This window comes from Camelus ferus, chromosome X, assembly GCF_009834535.1.
Source record: "Camelus ferus isolate YT-003-E chromosome X, BCGSAC_Cfer_1.0, whole genome shotgun sequence".
Lineage (NCBI taxonomy): Eukaryota > Metazoa > Chordata > Mammalia > Artiodactyla > Camelidae > Camelus > Camelus ferus.
The window spans coordinates 16,342,164-16,365,136 of record NC_045732.1 but is presented as its reverse complement, the minus strand read 5'-3'; the positions used below and the strand labels follow the sequence as shown (position 1 = coordinate 16,365,136).

The following is a 22,973-nucleotide window of genomic DNA, read 5'->3' as shown; positions in this document are numbered from 1 at the left end:
GGAGGGGAGCCTGAAAGATAGGCATCAGCCAGCGCCTTCGTGGTTATCAACTCTTCCATTTAATCACTTACTGGAGTCGATCTGACAGTATTTTGCAATGATGAAGACAGAGCCATAGCAACCAGACACAAAGAGAAACTTCCAGGCCTCTGGAAAGGGTTCCAAATCTCTAAAGAGACATTAGCATGCCACAGCTTCTATTCTTTGGTGCAGTTGTTTCCTTTCGGTCGCTACTGGAGATCCACTGCGTTTTCTTTACACACGCCAAATGAGACACATTTTGATTTACCAGAGCTGGGGGCATGGGCCAAAGACTGGAATTCTTCCATGAGGAGACATATTTGATGGAAATTGTTTTTCTCAGTCATTAAAAAAGGTCATCCTGGGGGTGGGGGGTCTAGCTCAGTGGTAGAGCATGTGCTTGGTGTGCTCAAGGTCCTGGGTTCAATCCCCAGTGCCTCCGTTAAGGGGAAAAATAAAAAATAATAAATCAAATAAAAATAAATACATGTAAAAAAAATTTTTTTAAATTATCCTCAAAACATGTTTTCATAGGTGCTAGCTAATATCTGGTGCCTTCTTCTATTAACAATAATAATCTTTTTGGCCTTCTGAGAAAATAGGAAGTTGTGATTAAGCAGAGAAACTACAAATCCCTTCCCTCGACACTGAGCTAGTAACTGAAAGTCCCTCACAGGAGGGAGTTTCTCACGTAAGTGGAAAGCTGGGCAGGGTCCCCGCCCTTGGGTTCCAGGAGATAAGTTGGGTCATGCAGCTTCTCCACTGTAGCCATTTGGGCTTTTACAATAGAACAATGATGTGAGACCCCCAGAGAGGACCAAAAGCTGTGACCATGCCTGGAAGGGCGTGAAGGTGCCATTTGGATGGAGCTCACTCCTCCGGTGAAGTGGAACCTTCTGTCCCTTACCAAGCCACCAAAGCACACATCCGCTCTCCACTGAAAAGTGAACAAGCACCCAAAGGAATTGAAAGGAGATACTCAAAAAATACTTGTACATGAATGTTCATACAGCACTGGTCCCAACAGCTAAAAGGTGGAAACAACCCCCATGTCCATCAGTGGGTGACTGGATAAATGAAATTGGTCCAGCCACACAATGGAATGTTATTCAGCCGTCACAGGGAATGACGTGTTGGCACGTGCTGCAACATGCATGGACCTCAAGACCTGAAGCTAAATGAAAGAAGCCAGACACAAAAGGTCACGCACTGTATGATTCCACTGAGATGAAATATCCAGAACAGACAAGTCCACAGAGACAGAAAGCAGACTGCTGGCTGCCAGAGGCTGAGGATAAAGGGAAATTGGGAGTTCCCGCTTAATAGGTATGGAGTTTTGGAGGGGATGAGGAAAAAGTCCTGGAACTAGATAGTGGTGGTGGTTGCACAACATTGGGAACGTATTAGGTGCCACTGAATTGTACACTTTCAAGTGGTTAGTTTTATGTTATGTGAATTTTACCTCAAATTTAAAAATCTCCATGTCAAAATAGATGGGCATGATGTCACATAAAAATCTTTTCGATACAAATAATGAACTCAATAATAAAATATTAAAGAAAAAGTTACCATTTATCACCATATGATGCAACAATCCCACTCCTAGGCATATATCTGGAGGGAACTCTAATTTGAAAAGATACATGCACCCCAATGTTCACAGCACCACTATTTACAATAGCCAAGACATGCAAGCAACCTAAATGTCCACTGACAGATGACTGGATAAAGAAGCTATGGTATATTTATACAATGGAATACTACTCAGCCATAAAAAATATTAAAATAATGCCATTTGCAGCAACATGGATGGACCTGGAGATCATCATTCTAAGTGATGTAAGTCAGAAAGGGAAAGAAAAATACCATATCACTTACATGTGGAATCTCAAAAAAAGACACAAATGAACTTATTTACATAACAGAAAACAGACTCACAGACATAGAAAACAAACTTATGGTTATCAGGGGGGAAAGGGGGTGAGAAGGGATAAGTTGGGAGTTCAAGATTTACAGATGCTAACTACTATATGTAAAATATATCCTACCATATAGCACAGGAAACTATTCAGTATTTTGCAGTAACCTATAAAGAAAATGAAAAAGAATATGAAAAGGAATTTATGTATGTCTATGTATGACTGAAACATGCTGTACACCAGAAATTGAAAAAATAAATGAATAAAGCAAGCTGGAGCCTTCAGCTCTACGAAGAAGAAGAAGAAAGAAGAAAGAAGAAAGAAGAAGAAGAAGAAGGAGGAGGAGAAGGAGGAGGAGGAGAAGAAGAAATTGAATTAACCATTAACTAACTGGTAAAAAAAAATACAAAATTGCTCACCCATTAAAAAAAATTACTGTTAAAAAAAGCAGACTGTCAGGCAGATGCATTCAGTTCAGTTAATGTGAAGTGAACCTTCTCCGCCTCATGTAGAGAGGAATGACGTGGACGTCAAGCAGGCCGTACTGTGATGGGGATGGGGATGGGGTGGCGCAAGTAGGGGCAGCCAGGAGAGCCACTGTGCCCAAAGGGCCACCAGCGTGGTAGAAGACAAATGTGGGCGGCATGCCTTGCACTGGGGGCCTCACCCTGCCTCAGCTGGAATCTCATCAAAAAGTGAATTACTAAGGCAAGGCAAAATTTGGTTAGCAGCTTGGAGGAATGATAAAGAGTGTAGTCAACATTTACAGAGTCGAGTGATGGGACAGCTCTCCCCGGCTGGACTCCTCACAGCCTCAGAGGGCCCAGAGTGAGCGCAGGTTCTGAGGATCAGGAGTCAGGGCTTCTAGTCCCTGACTGGGTCACTGTCTGACTATGAAGTTGGTCAAGCCATCTAAGTGTCGGGCGCTTGGTTTTCTTGGCTAAGTGCTTCTCAGACCGAGCTGACATCCCCGATGTCCGTGGAACCTTTAAAACATAAAACTCCCTGAGGGTTGGAGAAAAGGCTCCTTCGAGATCACCCAGTGGTTCTCAGGCTTGAATCCCCTGGGCTTGTTAATACTCAGATTGCCGGTCCCCATTTCCAGAGTTTCTGATCCCGTGGGTCTGGGGTGGAGACCTGAAAATTTGCATCTCCCACAAATTACTGGTGAGGCTGATACCTCACCACACTTTGAGACCCACTGAGAAAAACTTAAACTAGTTCTTACCAAGTCTGCTTGGTCATCAGAATCACCAGAAAACATCCTAATAAAAAAATACCAGGGCCTCACTCCATATGTAGTAGCCGGGGATGCTCCAGAGCCTGGACCCTTCTGTCCAGCTCTAGATCCTGTGATACCTCCCATGGGCCTGGGGCAGTGAGAGGGGTTCGGAAGGTGGGAGAGACAGACGCTGAGACACTCTGGGGCCAGAAAGAGCCGGAAAAAGCAGGAATCAGCGCCTATGATGGAAGCATGACCCAACTCATCTTAGATAAAATTTATTGACCCATCACTGCATTTATTTAGTACCTAAAGAAGTTGGGGAGGGAGAGTCAATAGGAAAAGAAAAGAGGCTTTTGCACAGAGACATTTGGGAAAGGCCTGAGGAAACGTCATAGAATGTTCCAGATCGTGTCAGTGCTGGTCTGCCAATATTTATTCTGACATTCTTTGCATTTCCCCCCAGAAATTCTAAATAATAATAACAGCTTTTAAATAAAAATACTGTAGCATAAATTCTAAGGAACGAAACCTGATTTATGGACGTCTTAATATAAGGTATGTCATGAGATGCTATTGCACGAAGTACCTGGTAGAATGATGACTCACTGCATATTTAGTTGATGGAATGGAGGGAAGGAGCTGGTCTATCCCCTCTGGTTGTTACTTCCCAACCCAGACATTTTACCGCACAGATAGCGACCTCCATCGCTGACCTCCCTTAGAGCAACTCCTGTCTGTTATTCAGACATTTGACCTGGAGTTGCCTGTTCAACCTTAAATCGTCTACCAGAACAAAAACCACAGGCAAGAAGGTCCTATTGCTTCAGAATAAAACAGGACATATTTGCTGGCGGGCACATGTAACATGGGCGTAAAGCGGTAAGCTTCTATGATGCGTCCTTTTAAAATTCTCCTAAGAGTTAACTTGGGCCAACTGACAAGCCCCCTTCTTGGCCCCAGACTTGCAAGAGGACTAAACCACCTGAATTGTCTTCTATACAAATATGAGTGCTCTAATCACTGCAGCTGATGGCCTGGCTATTTGGGGGAACTGTCCCTGGTAACTACCACATTTCAGAAAAGTTCTTTTCCAGAAAAGTGTCCATTCTTTGAGGTCATGCTCTTATATACTTTAGCTCCTCATAGCACGATGCTGAACAGACTGCATTCACAATCTTCTTTTCTATTTCACCCAAAAAGTACCCAACAGAATCCTTGGATGTTCCAGTTGGTTTACTCTCTATTGAGAAAGTGCTGCCTCGAAGACCCATCTTTAATGGTTCCATGACAGTCATATTTTAGGTTACCATATCAACTCTGGATTTTTCTTGTGACTCTCTCTCTTCTTAATCCGTTTTACTCTACAGCCATAGAATACAGCCATTGTATGCTTCACGAACTGAGGCAACTGGGGGCAATGGAAGGAGGGCTGACCAGGAATCAGATCTGGGTTTTAGTCTCAGCTCAGTGTTAGGTAGCTGGGTGACCCCAGACCTATTAGCTAAGCTCTTCCAGCCTCCGTTTCTTTATCTCAGAAATGTGCCCAACAGGATCCAACTGAGCCACGTCCCATCTTTCCAACCTGTTAGCAACATAAAGATGGGTGACCTGTCCCTTTGGTCTACTCCTGCTGAGCATCCCCGTGAGCTAAGTCAATACCTACAGAACTGGCGTTTGGAGGAAGAAAGGGTCAAAGGAAGAGATGACTCCAGGGTTCAGGAGAAATGTCAAACTCAGAATTACTTGTTTTTCCCATTTTCTTCTATTCTGTGTTTTCTTGGCTTCAGGACAGAGGATTGCCGCAATGTTTAATGTCAGCAGGGAGGATGATGTGTGCACACACTAGCGCAACTCAAGAGAAACTCAGAGATTTTGGAAATGCATTTGCCTGACAGCTCGTGGGTGAGGCTTCTGGCCCCAGAGCCTCATGGTTTGCCCATCTTCGAATGCACAGAGGAACACTTGCTGGGGAATGACGTTTGCTAGATATTAACGAATCCTCAGAAGAGTGATGTGTTGTGCTAACAAGTCAGATATGACTGTTGGGTTTGTCGTAGGAAGGGAATTATGGAAAGGCTTCTATTAAATGCCACAGACTAGACCATTTTCCTCCCTCCCCCTGTCAGCAGGTCCCATGTGAGGGTTACCATGGGAAACACTCCCTACTGAAACAGCAGTCATGTCTGGAGCCTGGGAGGTTCCAGCAGTCGTGCTATTATGCTCGGGGACATGGCCCTCTGAGATTTCATCCACGCTGCAGAAAGACAGCCCGGTAGCGGGGAAGAACATTTTATAAACAAAACTAAGAGAATCGGGTGTTAATTCACTTACACTGCTGGTAAAACAAAACAAAACAAAACAAAACAAAACAAAACATATAACCCCAAACCCAACAAGGCCATGACTTAGTCGGATCAGCAAAACTAACTTTTAAGCTCCGGTATGCCCAGGGGTAATTGTGGTTCATCTACAGAGAGTTCATTTTCAAGTCACTTCTTGGGGTCACTTTGCATGAAGAGCAGATTCTAATCAGGATACAGGTAACATGAGAAGCACCAAAGTCTTTGTAAAGAGCACCATTTGAGGTAAATCGAACATTTAACCAGGAGACTGACACATGTACAGGAATCACAGAGCACGTGGGTGACCAGAAGTTTCAGTGAATTCTTTGGGCTGAGAAATCGCTCTGGAACAAAACTATAGCCACAAGTGAAGAAAGATCAAGAAATATCTTTGGTGGATTTCAGAGAAGCAGACCTTGTGGCTGGAGTTCAGCTGCATGGGAATTATTGAGGTGGTGCCCTCAGGAGGAGAGGAGCGAAGGAGGCAAGGGAGAGACGGGAGGAGAGCAAAGCAAGGGTCCCAGCTCGGCTTAGCCCCAGCCTGACCCCCTTGCACCTTGAGGCAAGAGGGCCCTCCTTGGGATCCCCCGAGCTGTGGGCTGCAGGGAGGTAGGGAAGTGCACACCCTCCCAGCAATGGGACTCCCTTTGGCCAGGAGCAATTCTCCAGAGAATAGGACGGCTGGGAGCACTCGGTAGCTGGGGGAGGATGCACCAGCCCAGTAAAGGGGATGTGAGTGGGGCACCGTCAGCATCAACTCTTCATGGCTTACCCCAAGCCACGTCCCGGTTAGCGGCACAGTCAAGACCAAAACCTGCCTCTCAGCCTTGCCACTGGCTCAGCAGGTCCACTTTTTATAATGGCAATGCCTACCATTATGCCGTCTTCATAAAGCATTTTCAGAGCTATGATCTCATTTCATGACCACCATAATCCTGGGAGACAGACAAGGGCAGACGTCAGTGTGCCCTTGACATGGAGGCTAAGAGAGCGATCTGGCCCAAGGTCACATACCCGGAAATAACAGAGTTGAGGCTAAACCTTGTTCCTCGGGGGACCGCCTCCTTTTTAGGTCAGAAGAGGTATCGAATAGTGAGCCGCTATTTAGCCCTTTGTGTCTACTGACCACAAGGTCATTGTCATCAATTTGGTTTTGTCCTATGTCCCTCATATGAGGACCTCCATTTGAGCAAGGGCTTGCTCAAAGCATATTTAAGTCTCTTGTCACGTACTGCCAGCCCTGGCGTGGGATTTCTGGTTTCCATTTCTGACTTTTGATACTAACTCTTAGTAATAAGAGAAAAATAGTCTATTTTTATAAAATGACTCAGATGTCTCTGGAAACATTTACGCTGCTTGGAATATTTTAATAATTTCCTGATCTGTAGGCAGTAAGGCATTTTAATGTAATACCTAATATGAAATTCCTCATCACTGTGGAGTTTCCCTTTTGCTTTATACTTTCCTTGCATTTCAATGTAATCACAGTCGATCCTCGGGGGAGCTCAATGTGTGATAACTCCCTCCGCCATTGGCTTATTGCTGGGGAGCTCTCTCTGCTTTTCATCTTACCTTCCTCCTCCATTCCCTTAAGTCTAAAAACCTTTCTCATCATCTAATGCTATTCTGCACTGGCGTCTCCATATCCAGAGTCTGCCTCAAATTCTCCCATGAACTTCCGTATCTTTGATGAAGTCACCTGCCCAAGGGCATCGTGGAGTCGTAGAGAGGGAAGACATTGGTTCCTGACCACAGTCGGCCTCGCACTGATCTTGTGATCTTATAGCAAAAAGGAGCGTGGGTGCTTACAACTGACCATATCCTTTGACCTAGCAATTTCCCTTCTTATGTCTCTTCTTGAGAAAGAATTATAGATAGACCCGAAGATTTGATTATAGATGTTTATACCACTGCCATTTTTACAAGGAAAAAAAAATTGTTCAGAGACTCCTCGGCCTCCAATAAAAAAGGGATGGTAATAGAAAATATATTATAACCATCAAAGTTGAATGGTGGTTAACTTTGAGTTATATTTGAGTGATAGGATGGGTTGGGGGGGGGCAGTATCTCCCCGCCTCCCTCATTTTTTGCATCTACTCATCGCTCATAGACCTGAGCTGAAACCCATCTCCAGTTCTCATCTGCTGCGTAAGATACTGAGTAAATTAGGTCACCCACAACAGCCACCACTTCCTCGCCTGTAAACAGATAATGATGCTTATTTTGAGGAGATATTTTGACTATTAAGAGAAATAATGCCACACTCATGTATACATTCATTTAACAAAGATCTGTGAACTGCCTACTGCGCCCTGGGGCACTGTGCTGGGGGCAGAAGGTGAAATGACGGAAAAGACTCAGTGTCTTGAATTCACTCAACTGCAAGTTTATGGAAGGAAAAAGACATTCACCCCCTCCCCATCTTTCCCCTGCACAGATGCACTTCAGTGAAAGCACAGCTTAAAATAAAGTCAATCTTCTAAATCTCTGATTTATGGGGTCTTGATGTTCTTTCCATTTACAAAGAATCCATTGGATTCGTCCCGTGAGCGAGCCCCTCCACTGTAATTTGATATAAAGAGCTCTTTTCAGAATCAAGCCCGCGGCACGAGGTGAGTCAAGCCCCACGCCCGGGGTGGCACGTCCGGGACCTGGAGGCAGGGCCCTGTCTCAGCCCGGGTGAAGAGGTCTTGCTGCTCTACAGAGGGCCTGGGAGAATTCAGATGTCCAAACCCTAGCCTGCACAGTGAGTTTGGATCCTTATGGAGCTCCCCACACACAGCCCAAGAAGAGACCAAAGTGTCCTTCAAGAGAAACGTGCCCAAGAATCCGGAAGTAAACGTCCCTCGTTCCATCAGCGAAGCAAAATTCTTGCTATGACCCAAAACAAGGATCTGAGATCCTGGAGCCATGTTATCTAGAACCTCCAGTGTCAGGTTTCACCCCAGAGATATTCTGCTAACAATCTTCAAGCTACAGTTGTGAGGGAACTGGCCCGCCTCGTGCCCAGTGACAGAGGCCCCCAGGAAATGGTTTGTGACCCCTGAGCCTGGCCTTCTCAGCCTCGCTCTTGGCCAAACCTCTGGCTTTATCTCATGATAACTGAGTGTGTTTGCTCAACCTGTGCGTCACCTGGAGACTGCAGGCAGTGGGTGTGTTTTACTGCCCTCACTCCAACCTCTGGGCCTCTAACTGGAAAAAGAAAAAGAGGAGGAGGAAGGGGAGGAAGCTAGACCAAACCTTTCAAAAAACAAACCCCATAAAACTAACCCCATAAAACTCCAAGTGCAAAAAGGTGACATAATTACTCCATTTTAGAAGGAGACCATTCCCCCCCCCCCCTTAGGTATCTTAGGTTTTGTGTTTCCGGGCAGTTCTTGAACTTCCAGAAGAAGGTTGTAAAAATGTTCCCTAAATGTCACCACAGAAAGAAGGAAACAACTCACCAGACAGGGGTCAATAAAAACCAAGGTGGATGTAAATTCGATGGCATTTCCCGTTGAGAGAACTGTTAATATCGAAATGAAAACTACAGTGTAAAAGGGATCTCCGCCGTGCAATTTTATGAAAGATAGAATCGACTCTGCAAGTCTTCTAGCAAACAGTTAAAAAGATAAATAACCTAAGAATCCTTTTTTTAAAAAAAATTTGGAACCGTAATTCACATACCACAAAACTTGACTCTTTCAAAGCAGACAATTCCGTGGTTTTTTAGTATGTTTACAAAGCTGTACGACCCTCACCACTTTCTAATTCCAGAATGATGTCATTACCCCCAAAAGACACCCCATACTTATTAGCAGTCACTTCCCAGCCCCTCTCTCCCTAGCCCCTGGCAATGACTCTCCTGTTTCCTGTCTCCGTGCACTTATTTCATGTAAGTGGAATCACGCAATATGTATCCTTTTGTGACTGGTTTCCTTCACTTAGCGTAATGTTTTCCAAGTTCATTTGTTGTAGCCTGTATCAGGATTTCATTCCTTTTTATGGCTGATAAGAGTCCCTTGTATGGATAGACCACATTTTATTTATCCAGGGCGAGATAAACCACAGTTAGCTAATGATTCACCTGCCTGAGTGGTCAGTGGTGTTTACAATTTAGTGTTAAAAAATTATTCTATGAAGAGGTATGTTTAAATACTGCAGCCTGCTTTGGGCCAGACCTCCAGGTACCAGCCTAATCATCTGCTGAGGGCCCATTTAGTCATTTCAGCTGAACGAATGTCCCTGATAGAAGGCATGTGATACACTGTATCCATGAAACTCTTCATTTCCAAACTAAGCAAACTGCTAAACTGTGGAGGTAAACACAATCAATTTGTAAATACAAAACGTCACTCAAAGTATATTCAGATGTTGAGATATTCAGGGAATTGAATGACAAATATTCCAGTAGAACCAAAGAAGACAGACAGATGGCAAGTAAGCATATGAAAAGATGTTCCACACCATATGTCACCAGGGAGATGCACCTTCAAACAGGGAGATACCACTACACGCCTCTTAGAATGGCCAAAACCTGGAACGCTGACACCACCAAATGCTGGGGAGGATGTAGAGCAACGGGAACTCCCATTCATTTTTAGTGGGAGTGCACAATGGCACAGTCACTTCGGAGGGCAGTTGAGCATTTTCTCACACAGCTAAACATACTCCTACCATACAGCCCAGCAGCTGCGCTTCTTGGTATTTACCCGAAAGAGTTGAATCCTTATGTCTACACAAAACCCTGCTCACAGATGTTTACAGCAGTTTCATTCATACTTACTAAAATTTGGAAGCAACCAGACGCCCCTCAGTTGGTGAATGGATAAACTGTGATACATCTAGACAATGAAATATTATTCAGCACTAAAAAGCAATGAGCCATCAAGCCATGAAAATATATGGAGGAAACTTAAATGTCTATTATTAAGTGGACAAAGTCAATCTGAAGAGGAAACAAACATTAAGATTCCAACTACATGACATTCTGAAAGAGGCAAATTTAGGGAGACGGTAAAAAGATGAGTGGTTGCCAGGGTTTGGGGAGGCGGCGTAGAGGTTGGGAAATGATGAATAGGTGAAGCACAGCCAGTTTCTAGGGCAAAGAAACTACTCTGTATGATACTGTCATGGTAGATGTGGGACAGGAGGGAGGCGGGCAGGGCACAGCCATTCAAGGAATGCCACAGCAATTAACACCAACGTGGTGGAAGGTTCAACTCCCAGTGAGCCTTGAGGCCCAAGATGGCGGGAGATTTGACCTCCAGTGGACCTTGAGCTTCATTACACGCTCACTGCAATATAGTAACATGGTAAGTGGTCCTCCCACAGGTGCCAGGACAGTTCCCAGGGAGAACTGTGGGAGGTGGCCCAATTCCTGGGAATCCCAGCCCCTTCCCCAAAGTGGTTGGAATAATCCTCTCATTTGTCAGCATATGAAATAACCGAGCCCATAGAAACAACCCCACAGCTCGTGAGCACTCTCCGTTCTGAGTGAGACGGCCCGCACTCTGTCTGTGGAGTGGGTATCGACTTTTACTTTAAACTGAGCACCCAACCCCCACATCTCAAGGCCTTTCTCCTGCCTTCTGAGACAGCCTGCACTCTGTCTATGGAGTGTACACTCTCTGAATAAATCCACCTTCACTCAACTGTGGCTCGCTCTTGAGTTCTTTCCTGCATGAAGCCAAGGACCCACACTTGGCGGGGCGCGTCCCAGGGACTCAACCGAGACCTGGGCCACAGCCATCCTCTCGCCGCACAGTTTTTTTCCTGTATCAGATACGTGTGATCATACATCTGTGCAAACCCACAGAATGGTCAACACTGAGAGTGAACCCTAATGTAACTTATGGACTCTGGGTGATGATGATCTGTCAATGTAGTTCCACCAATTGTAACAATTCTACCATCTGGTGGGGGAGGTTGACAGTGGAGAAGGCTATATGAGTGGGGAGACAGCGGATGTATGGGAAATCTCTGTACCTTCCCCTCAGTTTTGCTGTGTACCGAAAACCGCTCAAAAAATGACATCTAGTTTTTTAAAAATTCTAGTAGAATCCTTGGCACTGGCCACGTGCTTGTAAATACTTGCTGATAACCAGGCCATTTTTCCTCCAACTGTTTGGTCTCCTCCCAATATGACCTTCAACCCTGAAATGCTGTGTCCATGTGTGAGGAGTCGGAGGGTTTCAGGACCACTAGTTTGAGTCCAGTGCCCTGGGGGCAAGTTCTCACTTGCCACACCTCCACCTTGGACTCAGTTTCCTCACCTGAGAATCGGGGAACTGGCTCAGGCCATCTCTAACGTCTGTGAGCTGGGTAGGATCTGGCAAAAGTCAACGTATAAGGTTGGCTCCATGACCTACATCTATCTGTCTCCATCTCAAGGGTCAGGTCAAACCCAGTAACCAGATTTTTCAAAGCAAAATTCAGGGCTTGTTATCCAACAAAGGATGTTTTTCCTTTTTTCAAAAAATGGCGGAGGTATCTGGGCTCCCTACTACAATGTATGCTCAATACAGAAAAATCAAAGTGTTTAGAAACATGTAACTAAGTAAAATTTCTCATTTTCTCATTCAGAGTAATCACAGAGATATTTTCCTTCCAGTCTTTTTGAAATTATTTATTTCTGAGTCTGTCTTCTTCCCTAGACTGTGAGTGCCATGTGTTTTACTCTTACCTTCCCAAAGCCTAGACCTGAATGACTCAATTAAGTTTGCATGGCAAAATGTTTTAAATTCCATGATATTTCTATAATTTATGGGAACCACAAGGCAAACTGATTGAAAACAGTTACTCCATGTCAAGAGCCAGTCTTCATTTGGGGCATTAATTCAAAGCTTAATTTTGAAGAGTTGGCCAGTAAAGACCATTTTTAATGATTTTTTTTTTTTTTTTTTTTTTTTTTTTTGGAGAGAGGGTTATAGAGGCCTCTATGGTTCTGTAAGGAAAGCCAGGCCCCAGAATTCAGAGCCTCCAGGCTTTCACAGAGGAGTCATTTGTGGAGTAATCGAATTTTGGACTCCTGCAGGCATGGCTCTTTTTCTTCTTTTTGAAAAAGACTTTAATTTTTTAAAGCAGTTTTGAGTTCACAACAAAATTGAGAGCAACTACAGAGCTCTCCCATGTACTGACTCCCTGCCCCCACACGTGCATGGACTGCCCTATAATCAACTACGCACCAGAGTGGTACAGATGTCACCACCCGTGACCCACACTGACACATCATCACCCAAGGTCCGAAGGTCACCTTAGGAGACTCAACCCCACTGCTTCATCTTCGTGGCATCGCTTTGTGTGTGTTCAGCGGCAAGTAATCGAAAACCCAACCTGAGTGGCTTAAATCGAGAGGAATTTATTTCCTCATATAACACGAAGTTTAGAGATGAGCAGTTGTCATTCTCCAGATCAAAGAGCCCCACGCTATCACAGCCGGGCCCACATCCCTGCAGCTCTGCTGGCCTCTCCTTCACTTTGCAGGTTCCAAGCATCACTTTTGCATTCAAGGTAGAAGGAAAATGGGGGTGAGAAGAGGGAAAGGCCACACGGCCAGCTCAGTCTCTTTTTATCATGGAAGCAGGTGCCTTCCAGAGTTCACTCCTGCCCCAAGAAGACTTCTTAGATCTCACTGCCTGAATCATGTCACGTGGCTGTTCCCAGTTACAGGACGGTCTGGGGAACAGAGCTGGGCCTCCTGCTACTGCAAACACGATTGACGTTCTTTTAGCACGAACAAGGGGGTGGATGGATATTGGTATGCACGTAACGGTATGTGTCATACACACTCCTAATAACCAACAGCTGTGTGGCTCCTGATGAAACTTGAATTAGTGGCTACAAAGCACCCGTTTCAGTTGACACCCAGTCTAGGATAGCTTTTAACAACCATAACGACACTGATTACAACAAACTCTGTAAACATACACTTTTTGTTCATCTTGAAACAATTCTGCAGAGGAAGTGAATTGAGTCTTCTCACCCCCACTGTACAGATGAGAAAACCGAGACAGAGCAGATGTAGGCGCAGCTACATGTATGTGGCGGGCACAGAATCGGAATCCAACTCTTGTGCCTCCAGAGCCTGTGTCAAGAATGGCCATTCTGTGTCTGGCAGCTGAGGCATCACTGCATGTTGAAACTTTGCTAAGGTCACAGGACTTCAAATACTGAGAAATGATTGGGGGCAACACAAGTTGGGAGCCTGGGGAAGGCAGTGAGTCTGTCTGTGGTTTCCTCTGCCTGTGGGTGGCCTGTGGGCTTTTGGTTTTGTTCACTGCAACATTCCAAAGGACTCTTCTGGCTGCGAGCGTGGGCTAGCAAAGTGTAGACTGCAGAGCTGTGGCCAACTGTGGGCAGGCGCACTCCTCAAAACCTTAGCTGTCAACAGCACGTTGACACATGGTCCCCTGCAGGTGGCTGGCCTGCAATCTAGTGAGCTGCTGGCTGGAGAGGGGACCACCTCTGCCTTGGGTGCCTGGCCAAACCTTGCTAGTTAGAAAGACAAACCCTTCAAGATCTCTTTTTTGAAATCTCAGGGTTTTCCTTTGGTTGCGGAAGCTTTTCATGACATGGGGCTTTGCGGAATTATAAGGGCATTTCAGAGACCAAGACCCATAGAAACCCCTTCCACTGGACTTTAGACAGAATGCCGTATGTGTGGCCCTGCGAAGAATAGTTATACAGTGCTTGGAAGTAAGCAAAAGGATGACAGCGTGTCCTTTCAAAGTCGTACTGAACCGCTGTCTACTGAGCCAAGGGTATTTAATTCTCTATGGAAATGCGCCTTTGTTTGACTTACTATTTACCATTGATTAGGACCGAACTCTACCAAGTTAGCTATTAACACAGGGACTGATAAGTTACAAATGATTTCTCTTTGGTAAAAGAGGTAACATCAAAGGTTACAGTTGTATTGCCTTGTATGACATTAAACAGTTTTGTATCTATCTTTGCAATCATATTTGAACATTCTTTTTTCCACTGACTATAGACACCCCAGTCTCTCCTGTACACCGGTTTCTTCATTAATGAATTAAATACGGCTTTGATACATGCTCACCATATATGTGTATAAAGGTCATAGTTCTAGCTTTTTGAAGTTGGCTACTTAACTTGATCCTTGCCTTCAGCTGTCCATAAACACCGTCTAGAAGCGATTCCTCACCATGTGTTGGTATTGGATTCCCAAGCAGAATCAAAATAAACGAAACAATGCATAATGAGAAAGCCCTCTGCAAACAAACGGATGAACACAGAAATTACAATTTCAAAAATGAAACGGAATCTGATGGTGGTGGCCACCCAGAGAGCATCCTTCTTGCAAGCATCCTATTTTCAAGGCCACCTGCATTTGATGGGATTTCCTGTGCAAAGAAAAACAAGCTACATCAAGCATATTTTATTCTAATCTCCATCATTTCTTCCTCCAGGGGAGAGGACACACGTGGCCAAGATCGAGAAGCCAGTGTCTTCCCGAATGGATACCAACCTCAAACAACATTTATTTGTCTCATTTGAGGCCGTTGGTCCACCAATAGGGACTCACTGAGTTCCAGGTTGTAGAAACAATTGCTTGCAATCTAGTGATAAAGGGTTAAAAGTGTATTTATTTTCACCATCACGGTAGTGGAGCCAACAGAGTGTGGGGAGAGACAGGAATATTTGAGAAATAAACAAATATGTCCTGCTATGGATGGTATGGGGTGTGTGTGTGTGTGTGTGTGTGTGTGTGTAAAAGAGGGCTCTTGTTTGAGGCTACCCTTCAGTTTTGGCACTTCTCCTGAAACTTCAACAGAGATCTGTGTTTTGTTGAGAAATATGTTACAAAAATAGTACCCACCTCGACCACATCATCATCACATGAGTTCCTGCAGTCCCTGACCACATGTTTCCACTGCTAAGGCAGTTTCATGCAGGGAGGCTGGGAGCATCGGAACAATTGGCTCAACTCCAATAGCGATATTCCTCCCAGAAAAACACCTAACCTCTGAGGTTTCCAGGATAATTTCCACTTAATGGGTCACAAGAAAGCGCTCTGGGATAATATGTGTCGCACTTCTGTTACACAGGCTATGTGCAACTTACAAATGCCTATAAGTAGGAAGCCCACATGACAATATTGTCATTAATGTCCGCAATCCATCTACCGTCTCTGTCACATTCTAGATCTTCAACCACTTTGCCTCCCACTCAAAACAAACAACAAACAAAAAAACAAACCACTATGAATTACCTACCTAACCACATTTCTTTAAATCATTGGTCTTGCTTAATATAGGGCCTTCATCTCTCTCACTAAAAATAGTATTTTATGTACTTTGTTATATTTCTAGATGCCGATTGGTAGGAAGTTACCTATATGTCAGAGAATCTTTGAAGTGTGTCTGTTCTGAGGCAACAGATTCATTGTCCTCTCCCTCGTGTTCTCATATCACTGTCCCACCAGTGTGGTAACTTTATTTTTAAAAGATATTAGATTGATCTGACACAACTCCTTCCAGAGGGCTGCAACGCGATGCCACTGATAACTGGCTTTTCTATCAGGAGCTCAGAAATGAAACCTTCTAACCTATGCTAGGCTCTTATCCCTTGGTCAGTGGTGCTCAGAATCCAGAGTCTGAGCTGCAGTCTTCTGGTGCTCGTTTGTTCTTTCTGAGTCCTCAGTGTTGGGTAAGAGGGCTCAGGCTAAGCTTTCTCAGTTCCTTCAGATACCTCTTGTCCCAATAAGGAGGCTCAAAAATCTTTACAAATATTATTGCTCATATATTTTGGAAATATTTGGAAAATCAAACTACCTTCAAGTATGTCAAAGGATTCTCACCAAAACTTAAGCTCTCTTCCCTTCCTCGTAATAGTATTCCCATAGGTCCCTGTTGAATTCTCCCTTTCTCTTGTCTATGGATGTGAGCCTTTCCTTATTTCTTAGGGTTTTTAATTGAAATAACCATGTGAGTTCTTTTGTTTGCCTTTCTAATCTAGAACATAATCACTGCTCCCAATTTTCTTTCCTTCCTTCCTTCCTTCCTTCCTTCCTTCCTTCTTTACTTCCCTTCCTTCCTTCCTTTGTTCACAATATTCTTTTTAACAGTGAATTGGTGGATAAGATCAGTTTGTGACTTGTTACATATCCCCCAAGGCACAGTGTACTGAGAAATGAAAATCTAGTTGTGAAATGGCTTTTGACCATATTTTTCTGAAAATGGGAGCATCAATTATATAATAATTTCTGGCACAACTTCTGACTCCTTTTGCAATATCATTCTTTATATGATTCAACTGAGAAAAATAATGGTCTACATCCTTTTTCCACAGCCACCTCCCATGCAGAATAAAGTCACCAAGGGCTGTTAGACTAAAATGATCCAGGTTTTTTGGAGACCTTCCCGCTCACCAAAATCTCCTTAGCAGCCTTTCCTTTTTTTTTTTTTCCCCCTCACACTGTAAGATGAAAAGGTCAAAACAAAACACATTGTGTTATTAGTGAAGGCTTCTCTCCTCTACTCGAATTCGTACTTCAATGAATTCTTCAATTTTCCTTTAAATTTTCCAAAGAAATGTTAGAGAGTATCACTTCTTTTTTCATAAACCTGGACCCAAACCCCTTTGTAAGTTTTTTCCCCATACGGAAGGTTTATGTGCCTTTCCACCCGTTTGGTTTCTTCGATTCCATGTTTCTTACGATACTCGTTCTCCCTTAGTGATGCCTTGGATCAATACAGATGCACGGAAGGAGGCTTTCCTCGTGAAACTTACACGCAGCGTAGTTTTTCTTCTCCATTTTCTGAAATGACCAGAGATGCTGGCTGGTTGTGTTCAGGGTTGTGTGCTGGCTCCTGGTGTCATCCCCTTGAGCCAGTTCATTCCAATATTGTAACCTCCACGAGAGGAGGGACTGCTGCTCTCTTGCTTCTGCTGTATCTCCATTACCTAGCCCGGTACCTAGTATATAAAAGTGCTCAAGCTGCATTTGTTGAGATGATGAATCAGTCTCTTCCCCTAAAGATCATGTATAGGGTATGAGCCACTCATTTGTTTAAAGGATTTCAAAGTGCAGCTAAACTGTGCTGGGCCAGGGACGAGAGACATGGATCTGGAGATTTTTCTGTGTCCTAAATCCCTCTGGATAGGCAGTGAAGGCCATGGGCATTCTGCTCAGGGAGGGTTTAAATGCCCAGATGAAAAAGGTCAGCTGATGATTTAGAGATTGACTGATTCCCCAAGTTCCATGCTTGGGCTCTACCTTAAGAGCCTCTTGTCTCAACTGTCCACGAGTGATTATCTGTAATGAGATGATGCCCAGGACAGAGGACCCAGAAGGGGGCTTCCTGAGTGGCGGGAGTGCGAGGAGCTGAAACAGAGACTTGGAGGCCACTGATGGCCAGTGAGGGCCACAGACACTCAAGAGACAGAGTCAAGGAGAAAGCTGAAGAAACTCTATTGAGGAAGAGAAAGTGGGACAATTAGGCTTACTCAGCACAGAGACATTCCTCCAAACATACACTGTAAGCAAGATTCTTCGGGTGCCCTCGAGTTGACACCTGGCATTTAAGAAGAGGAAATTGAGATCTGAAACTGCGTCAGGACTGGGGGGTCCAATGCCCAAGTGCCTTCTCCTTCCGGTCACCAATCCACGTGAGTTCCCAGCACTAGACTTCCCTTGCAGAGTGGAAAGGAGAGAGAATGAGCAGGTGAAAGGAAATCGAATTCAATTTGTCACACTGTTACTGAATACCTACTTTGCTTTGACCAGGCTAGGAGCTAGGGATAAAGCAGGAACACTTTGCTCATGGACTTCACGTGGCTGCCAGTCCTATACTTCAGAAGTCAGGAGAAGAATGGCCAGGGCTTCAGACTGATCCAGGCTACCAGGAATCATATTAGCTGTCCTGTGGCCCCACAATTCCTTCATATAAGAGTAGCGGTACGCAAGCAGGAGCAATTTTGTCCCCCAGGGGACCCTGGGTGATGTCTGAAGATAATTTTGGTTGTCAAAACTGGAGGAGGGGGGCGGAGGGGGTACTTCCAGCATCTAGTGGGTAGCGACCAGGGGTGCTGCTAAAAACCCTACATTACACAGGGTGGTGCCCACAACAATGAATGATCCAGCCCCAGATGTCAACAGTCCCAAGGATGAAGGACCCTGCTCTCAAGTAAAGTGTACTTTCAACAGCTGACCACTCTAGTCCCTGTTTTGCTTGACACATTATGGGAAGGAGGGTTGCTACCATGAGAAAAACGAATGGGGAAAATGCCCGATTCCCTGGGCGCAGTCTTCAGGGGAGGAATTCTACCAGCTCCCCTGTGTTGTGGCAGCAGAAAGTTACCCAAGGTGCAGTGAAACAGCTCTGTGTTTGGGGTAAATTTCATCAGAAGGTACACACGGGGAATACCATCACATTTAAAATTAGTCAAAGCCAAACATCATCAGATCAGAAGGGTAAAGGTGCTGTACCAGACACCAGACAACTCATCCTGAGCTAAACAGAAATGGCTTTGGCATCATGCACGTCCCTGCCTACCCCCAGCAGTGCGGCTAATTGGGAAATATTGGGGCTCTCCTCCTCCAGCTCCACCATGGGCAGGAATCTGAAGGGGCAAACTGAGGTGTCTGGAGTTCTCAACTACCGTGGCCCAGAAGCCAAAACTGCTTGTCCGTATTTGAAGATGACTGTGTATCTCTTTTCATTCAACTTTCTTCAAAGCATTAGGTCACTGAAAGCAAGAAAGATGTGCCAGCCATGTGTATGTCTTTCCTTTCCTCTCCATTTTATGAACTGGCAATTAAGCAGACATTGACTGAAACTGACAATGTTATAAGGGCCAAACTAGACAGTGAATAGCTTGGCCCTTGTAACACGGCCAATTTGTTCACTTAGAGTCCTTGTCCTTTTTCCTTTCCTCCAGGATGCTCTGCTTTTATTGTTAGAACACCTAGGGCTGTCCTTGATCCTGCAGGGTGTTGTGACAGGGCTTGAATTCTTGGGAGCACCGCCCTTTAGCCAGGGAGTGCTGGGAAAAGGTCAGGGCCGAGGACACACAGATGTCAGAGATCTGAAAGCTCATGGGTGGGTTTCAGCTGGGCTCCTGCTGCTGCCTTTGCCCTTGCCCTCCCTCTTCCTCTTCTGTCAAAACCTTTTTTTTTTTTTTTTTAATTATAGTCAATATACAATGTTATGTCAATTTCTGGTGTATAGAATACTGTTTCGGCCATACATACATATACATATAGTCCTTTTCATATTCTTTTTCATTATAGGTTCCTACAAGATATTGAATATAGTTCCCTGTGCTGTATAGAAGAAATGTGTTGTTTATCTATTTTATATCTGCAAATCTCGAACTCCCAATTTATCCCTTCACACCCTCTTCCCCCGCTGGTAACCATAAGTTTGTTTTCTATGTCTGTGACTCCATTTTTGTTTTGGAAATAAGTTCATTTGTGTCTTTTTTTTTTTTTTTTTAGATTCCACATATAAGTGATATCATATGGTATTTTTCTTTCTCTTTCTGGCTTACTTAGAATGACGATCTCCAGGTCCATCTATGTTGCAGCAAATGGCACTTTATATATATATATTTTTTAATGTCTGAGTAGTATTCCATTGTGTGTGTGTATATATGTATATGTATATATATGTGTGTGTGTGTGTATATATATATACACACACCACAACTTCTTTATCCAGGCATCTGTCGGTGGACATTTAGGCTGTTTCCATGTCTTGGCTGTTGTAAATGGTGCTGCTGTGAACATTGGGGTGCATGTGTCTTTTTGAATTAGAGCTCCCTCTGGATATATGTCCAGGAATGGGATTGCTGGATCATATGGTAAGTCTATTTTCAATTTTTTGAGGAATCTCCATACTGTTTTCCACAGTGGCTGCACCAACCTGCATTCCCACCAGCAGTGTAGGAGGGTTCCCTTTTCTCCACAGCCTCTCCAGCATCTGTCATTTGTGGACTTTTGAATGATGGCCATTCTGACTGGTGTGAGGTGATAGCTCATCGTAGTTTTGATTTGCATTTCTCTGATAATTAGTGATATTGAGCATTTTTTCATGTGCCTATTGGCCATTTGTATGTCTTCCTTGGAGAATTGCTTGTTTAGGTCTTCTGCCCATTTTTGGATTGGGTTGCTTGCTTTTTTATTATTAGGCTGTATGAGCTGTTTGTATATTCTGCTGACAAAGCCTTTATGTCCCAACGCCCCTGTCAAAGGTGCAACAGGACACAAGCAAATTATCCAGAGGAGCTAATGCACTCATCTCCCTGCCATCAGGTGTGCTGGCCACCGAGCCTGCGGGCATCCCTCTATGTTCTGCGGCTGGCACCTCTCCATCCCATCATCCACCTCCTGAAGGTGCACGGGCCACTGGCAGTGGTTCAGAGTCAATGTTATTTTAATGGAATACAACAGCTGGTCCAAAAGTGATTATGATCCCGCTGTTTCTTACTGACCCTGTCCCCAGATAATCTCTTTTGGTAGAAATAAATTAATTTTATGGGGTCACAAAAAGATATTCTGGCTAATAAACTTACATTGCATCTACAATCTGTCAGATGAACAATTAGGTGATGGTTTACAGAAGCCATAACAGGAGAATCCCAGGCCGAAGAGCTCGTGTATCGTGTTTGTACAAACCACGAACCCTTATTATCATCATTATTAGTAGAATGAAAGTACATAGTTTAGAAGAGCTAAACAAAATTTTTAAAAAAGTACATAGTTAAGGAGATTTTGGTGAAATGAATCGTTCAGAATATATCCCTTTGCAGAAAATTACGGCTTACGTTTCCAAACTCTGGCTAGGACTACAGTCAGCCTTTGGAGCGAAAAGAAATAAATACAAGATGAGGGGCCACTAAAGGAATTCAAACAAATAGGGAAACTCAGCTACTTGAAGTTAACGGAGGAAGTTGATGGTTTCACGTTCACAAACTAAACAGCCCCAGGAAATGAGGATGTATGATCTACTGAAGGCTGCCGGGAAAAACGTCTGCAGACCACCGAGAACAGTTCCCAGCCCGCAGGAAATCTGGAAGTGTCTTCTACATCTAAGTGTTACCATTCCCATATAGGAGGACGTTACCTTTGGATGTGCTCACGGAATAACACAGAGGTCAGTAAATGACGTATGGCCCCTGAGCCAGAGCCTGCCCACTGCCTGTTTTTCTTCAGCCTGAAAGCTGAGAATGGTTTCTACATTTTTAAATGGTGAAAAGTCGAGAAGACAATACTAGGTTCTGACACGTGAAAACTAATTGAAATCTTAACTTCAGGGTCCATGAATAAAGTCTATTTGGAACACAGCCCCACCCAACTGTTCATAAACTATTCCTGGCTGTTTCTGAGCTACAAGACAGAGTTGAGTCCTTTTGACAGAGACCCTTAAAGCCTGCAAAGCTGAAAATATTTGCTACCTGGTCCCTTACAGAAAAAGTTTGCTGATTCCTTCTCCAATACGCAAAGACCAGCTTAATCTGAAAGTAAAAGTACAAAAAAAGAGAAAATAACATGGAGGAAAAAGAAGAGAGAAAAATGCCTCGTTCATGAGGCAATTTTCCCAAGCTGCACCTGAAACTCTGCACATCTGTACCTGCCCTCACGACACCCTGGCCACCTCGGATTTAAGAGGAAGCAAAACCGTGTCATTCCTTTTGTTGTGTGACCTGAGTAAAGCTCAGGTGAGGTTTGAAATTTGATGCAAAAGTTGGAATTAGTTCTTACTTTAGCTGGTTTAGGTTACCTAGGTTACACAACAAAGCAAAAATGGTTGAAATATCCGTGTAAATGAAAAACAAATGTACGCAGAGAGGGAACGATCCGTTTTCAGAAGAAAGAGAAATGTTCTTTTTGAAGGAGCTCCCCATTGGGACTGGCTCCCTGGTGTTAACTGAAGGGAAAGGGGTGGAGGGACTTCTGTGGGTCCCTGCGGGACTCCCGAACAGCCAACAGAGTAGAAATTTTTCTTGTTGATTGTGGGTTGTGGCAAAGTGTAGGATTGCCTGTTTGTACTGAAACCGTGAAGGTCAATGGGCATTATGGTAATAAATTCACATGTAACTTCACAGTGATGAGAGAAAAATAACCTTGGGGATTATCCCCATGACAGATTTTGTGATTCTTCTGAACGCTTTTTTGTTTCCTCAAAATCAGGTAAAAATGAGCATCAAGGCATCAGAAATGCCAGAGGATGATGCAACCTGTAATAGGCCTTTGCTGCTCCAAGGGGAGTCTGCGGGCCGGCAGCATCAGAACCTTTTGTGAGGTTTTTGGAAATACAGACTCTCAGCCCTCTCCTTCCCAGATCTGCTGAATCAGAGTCTGCATTTGAACAGGATTACCTGATCATGTGAAGATACAGGAATTTCTGAGAAGCACTAATCAAAGAAAGTATGGGAGACTCAAGGTCTTGGAGATCCAGCTCCAGGTTCGACTGGTGCTAGTTCGCCCGTGGGGAGCAGGGCTGCTACCGCATC

The 22,973-nt window shown here is 44.3% G+C and overlaps 1 non-coding gene across 1 annotated transcript; it reads left to right on the top strand.

The window, feature by feature from the left end:
- The first annotated feature begins 391 nt into the window (after positions 1 to 391).
- TRNAT-GGU lies at positions 392 to 463 on the top strand. Its single transcript has one exon. It is a non-coding gene; the product is annotated as a tRNA-Thr (tRNA).
- The last annotated feature ends 22,510 nt before the right edge of the window (positions 464 to 22,973 follow it).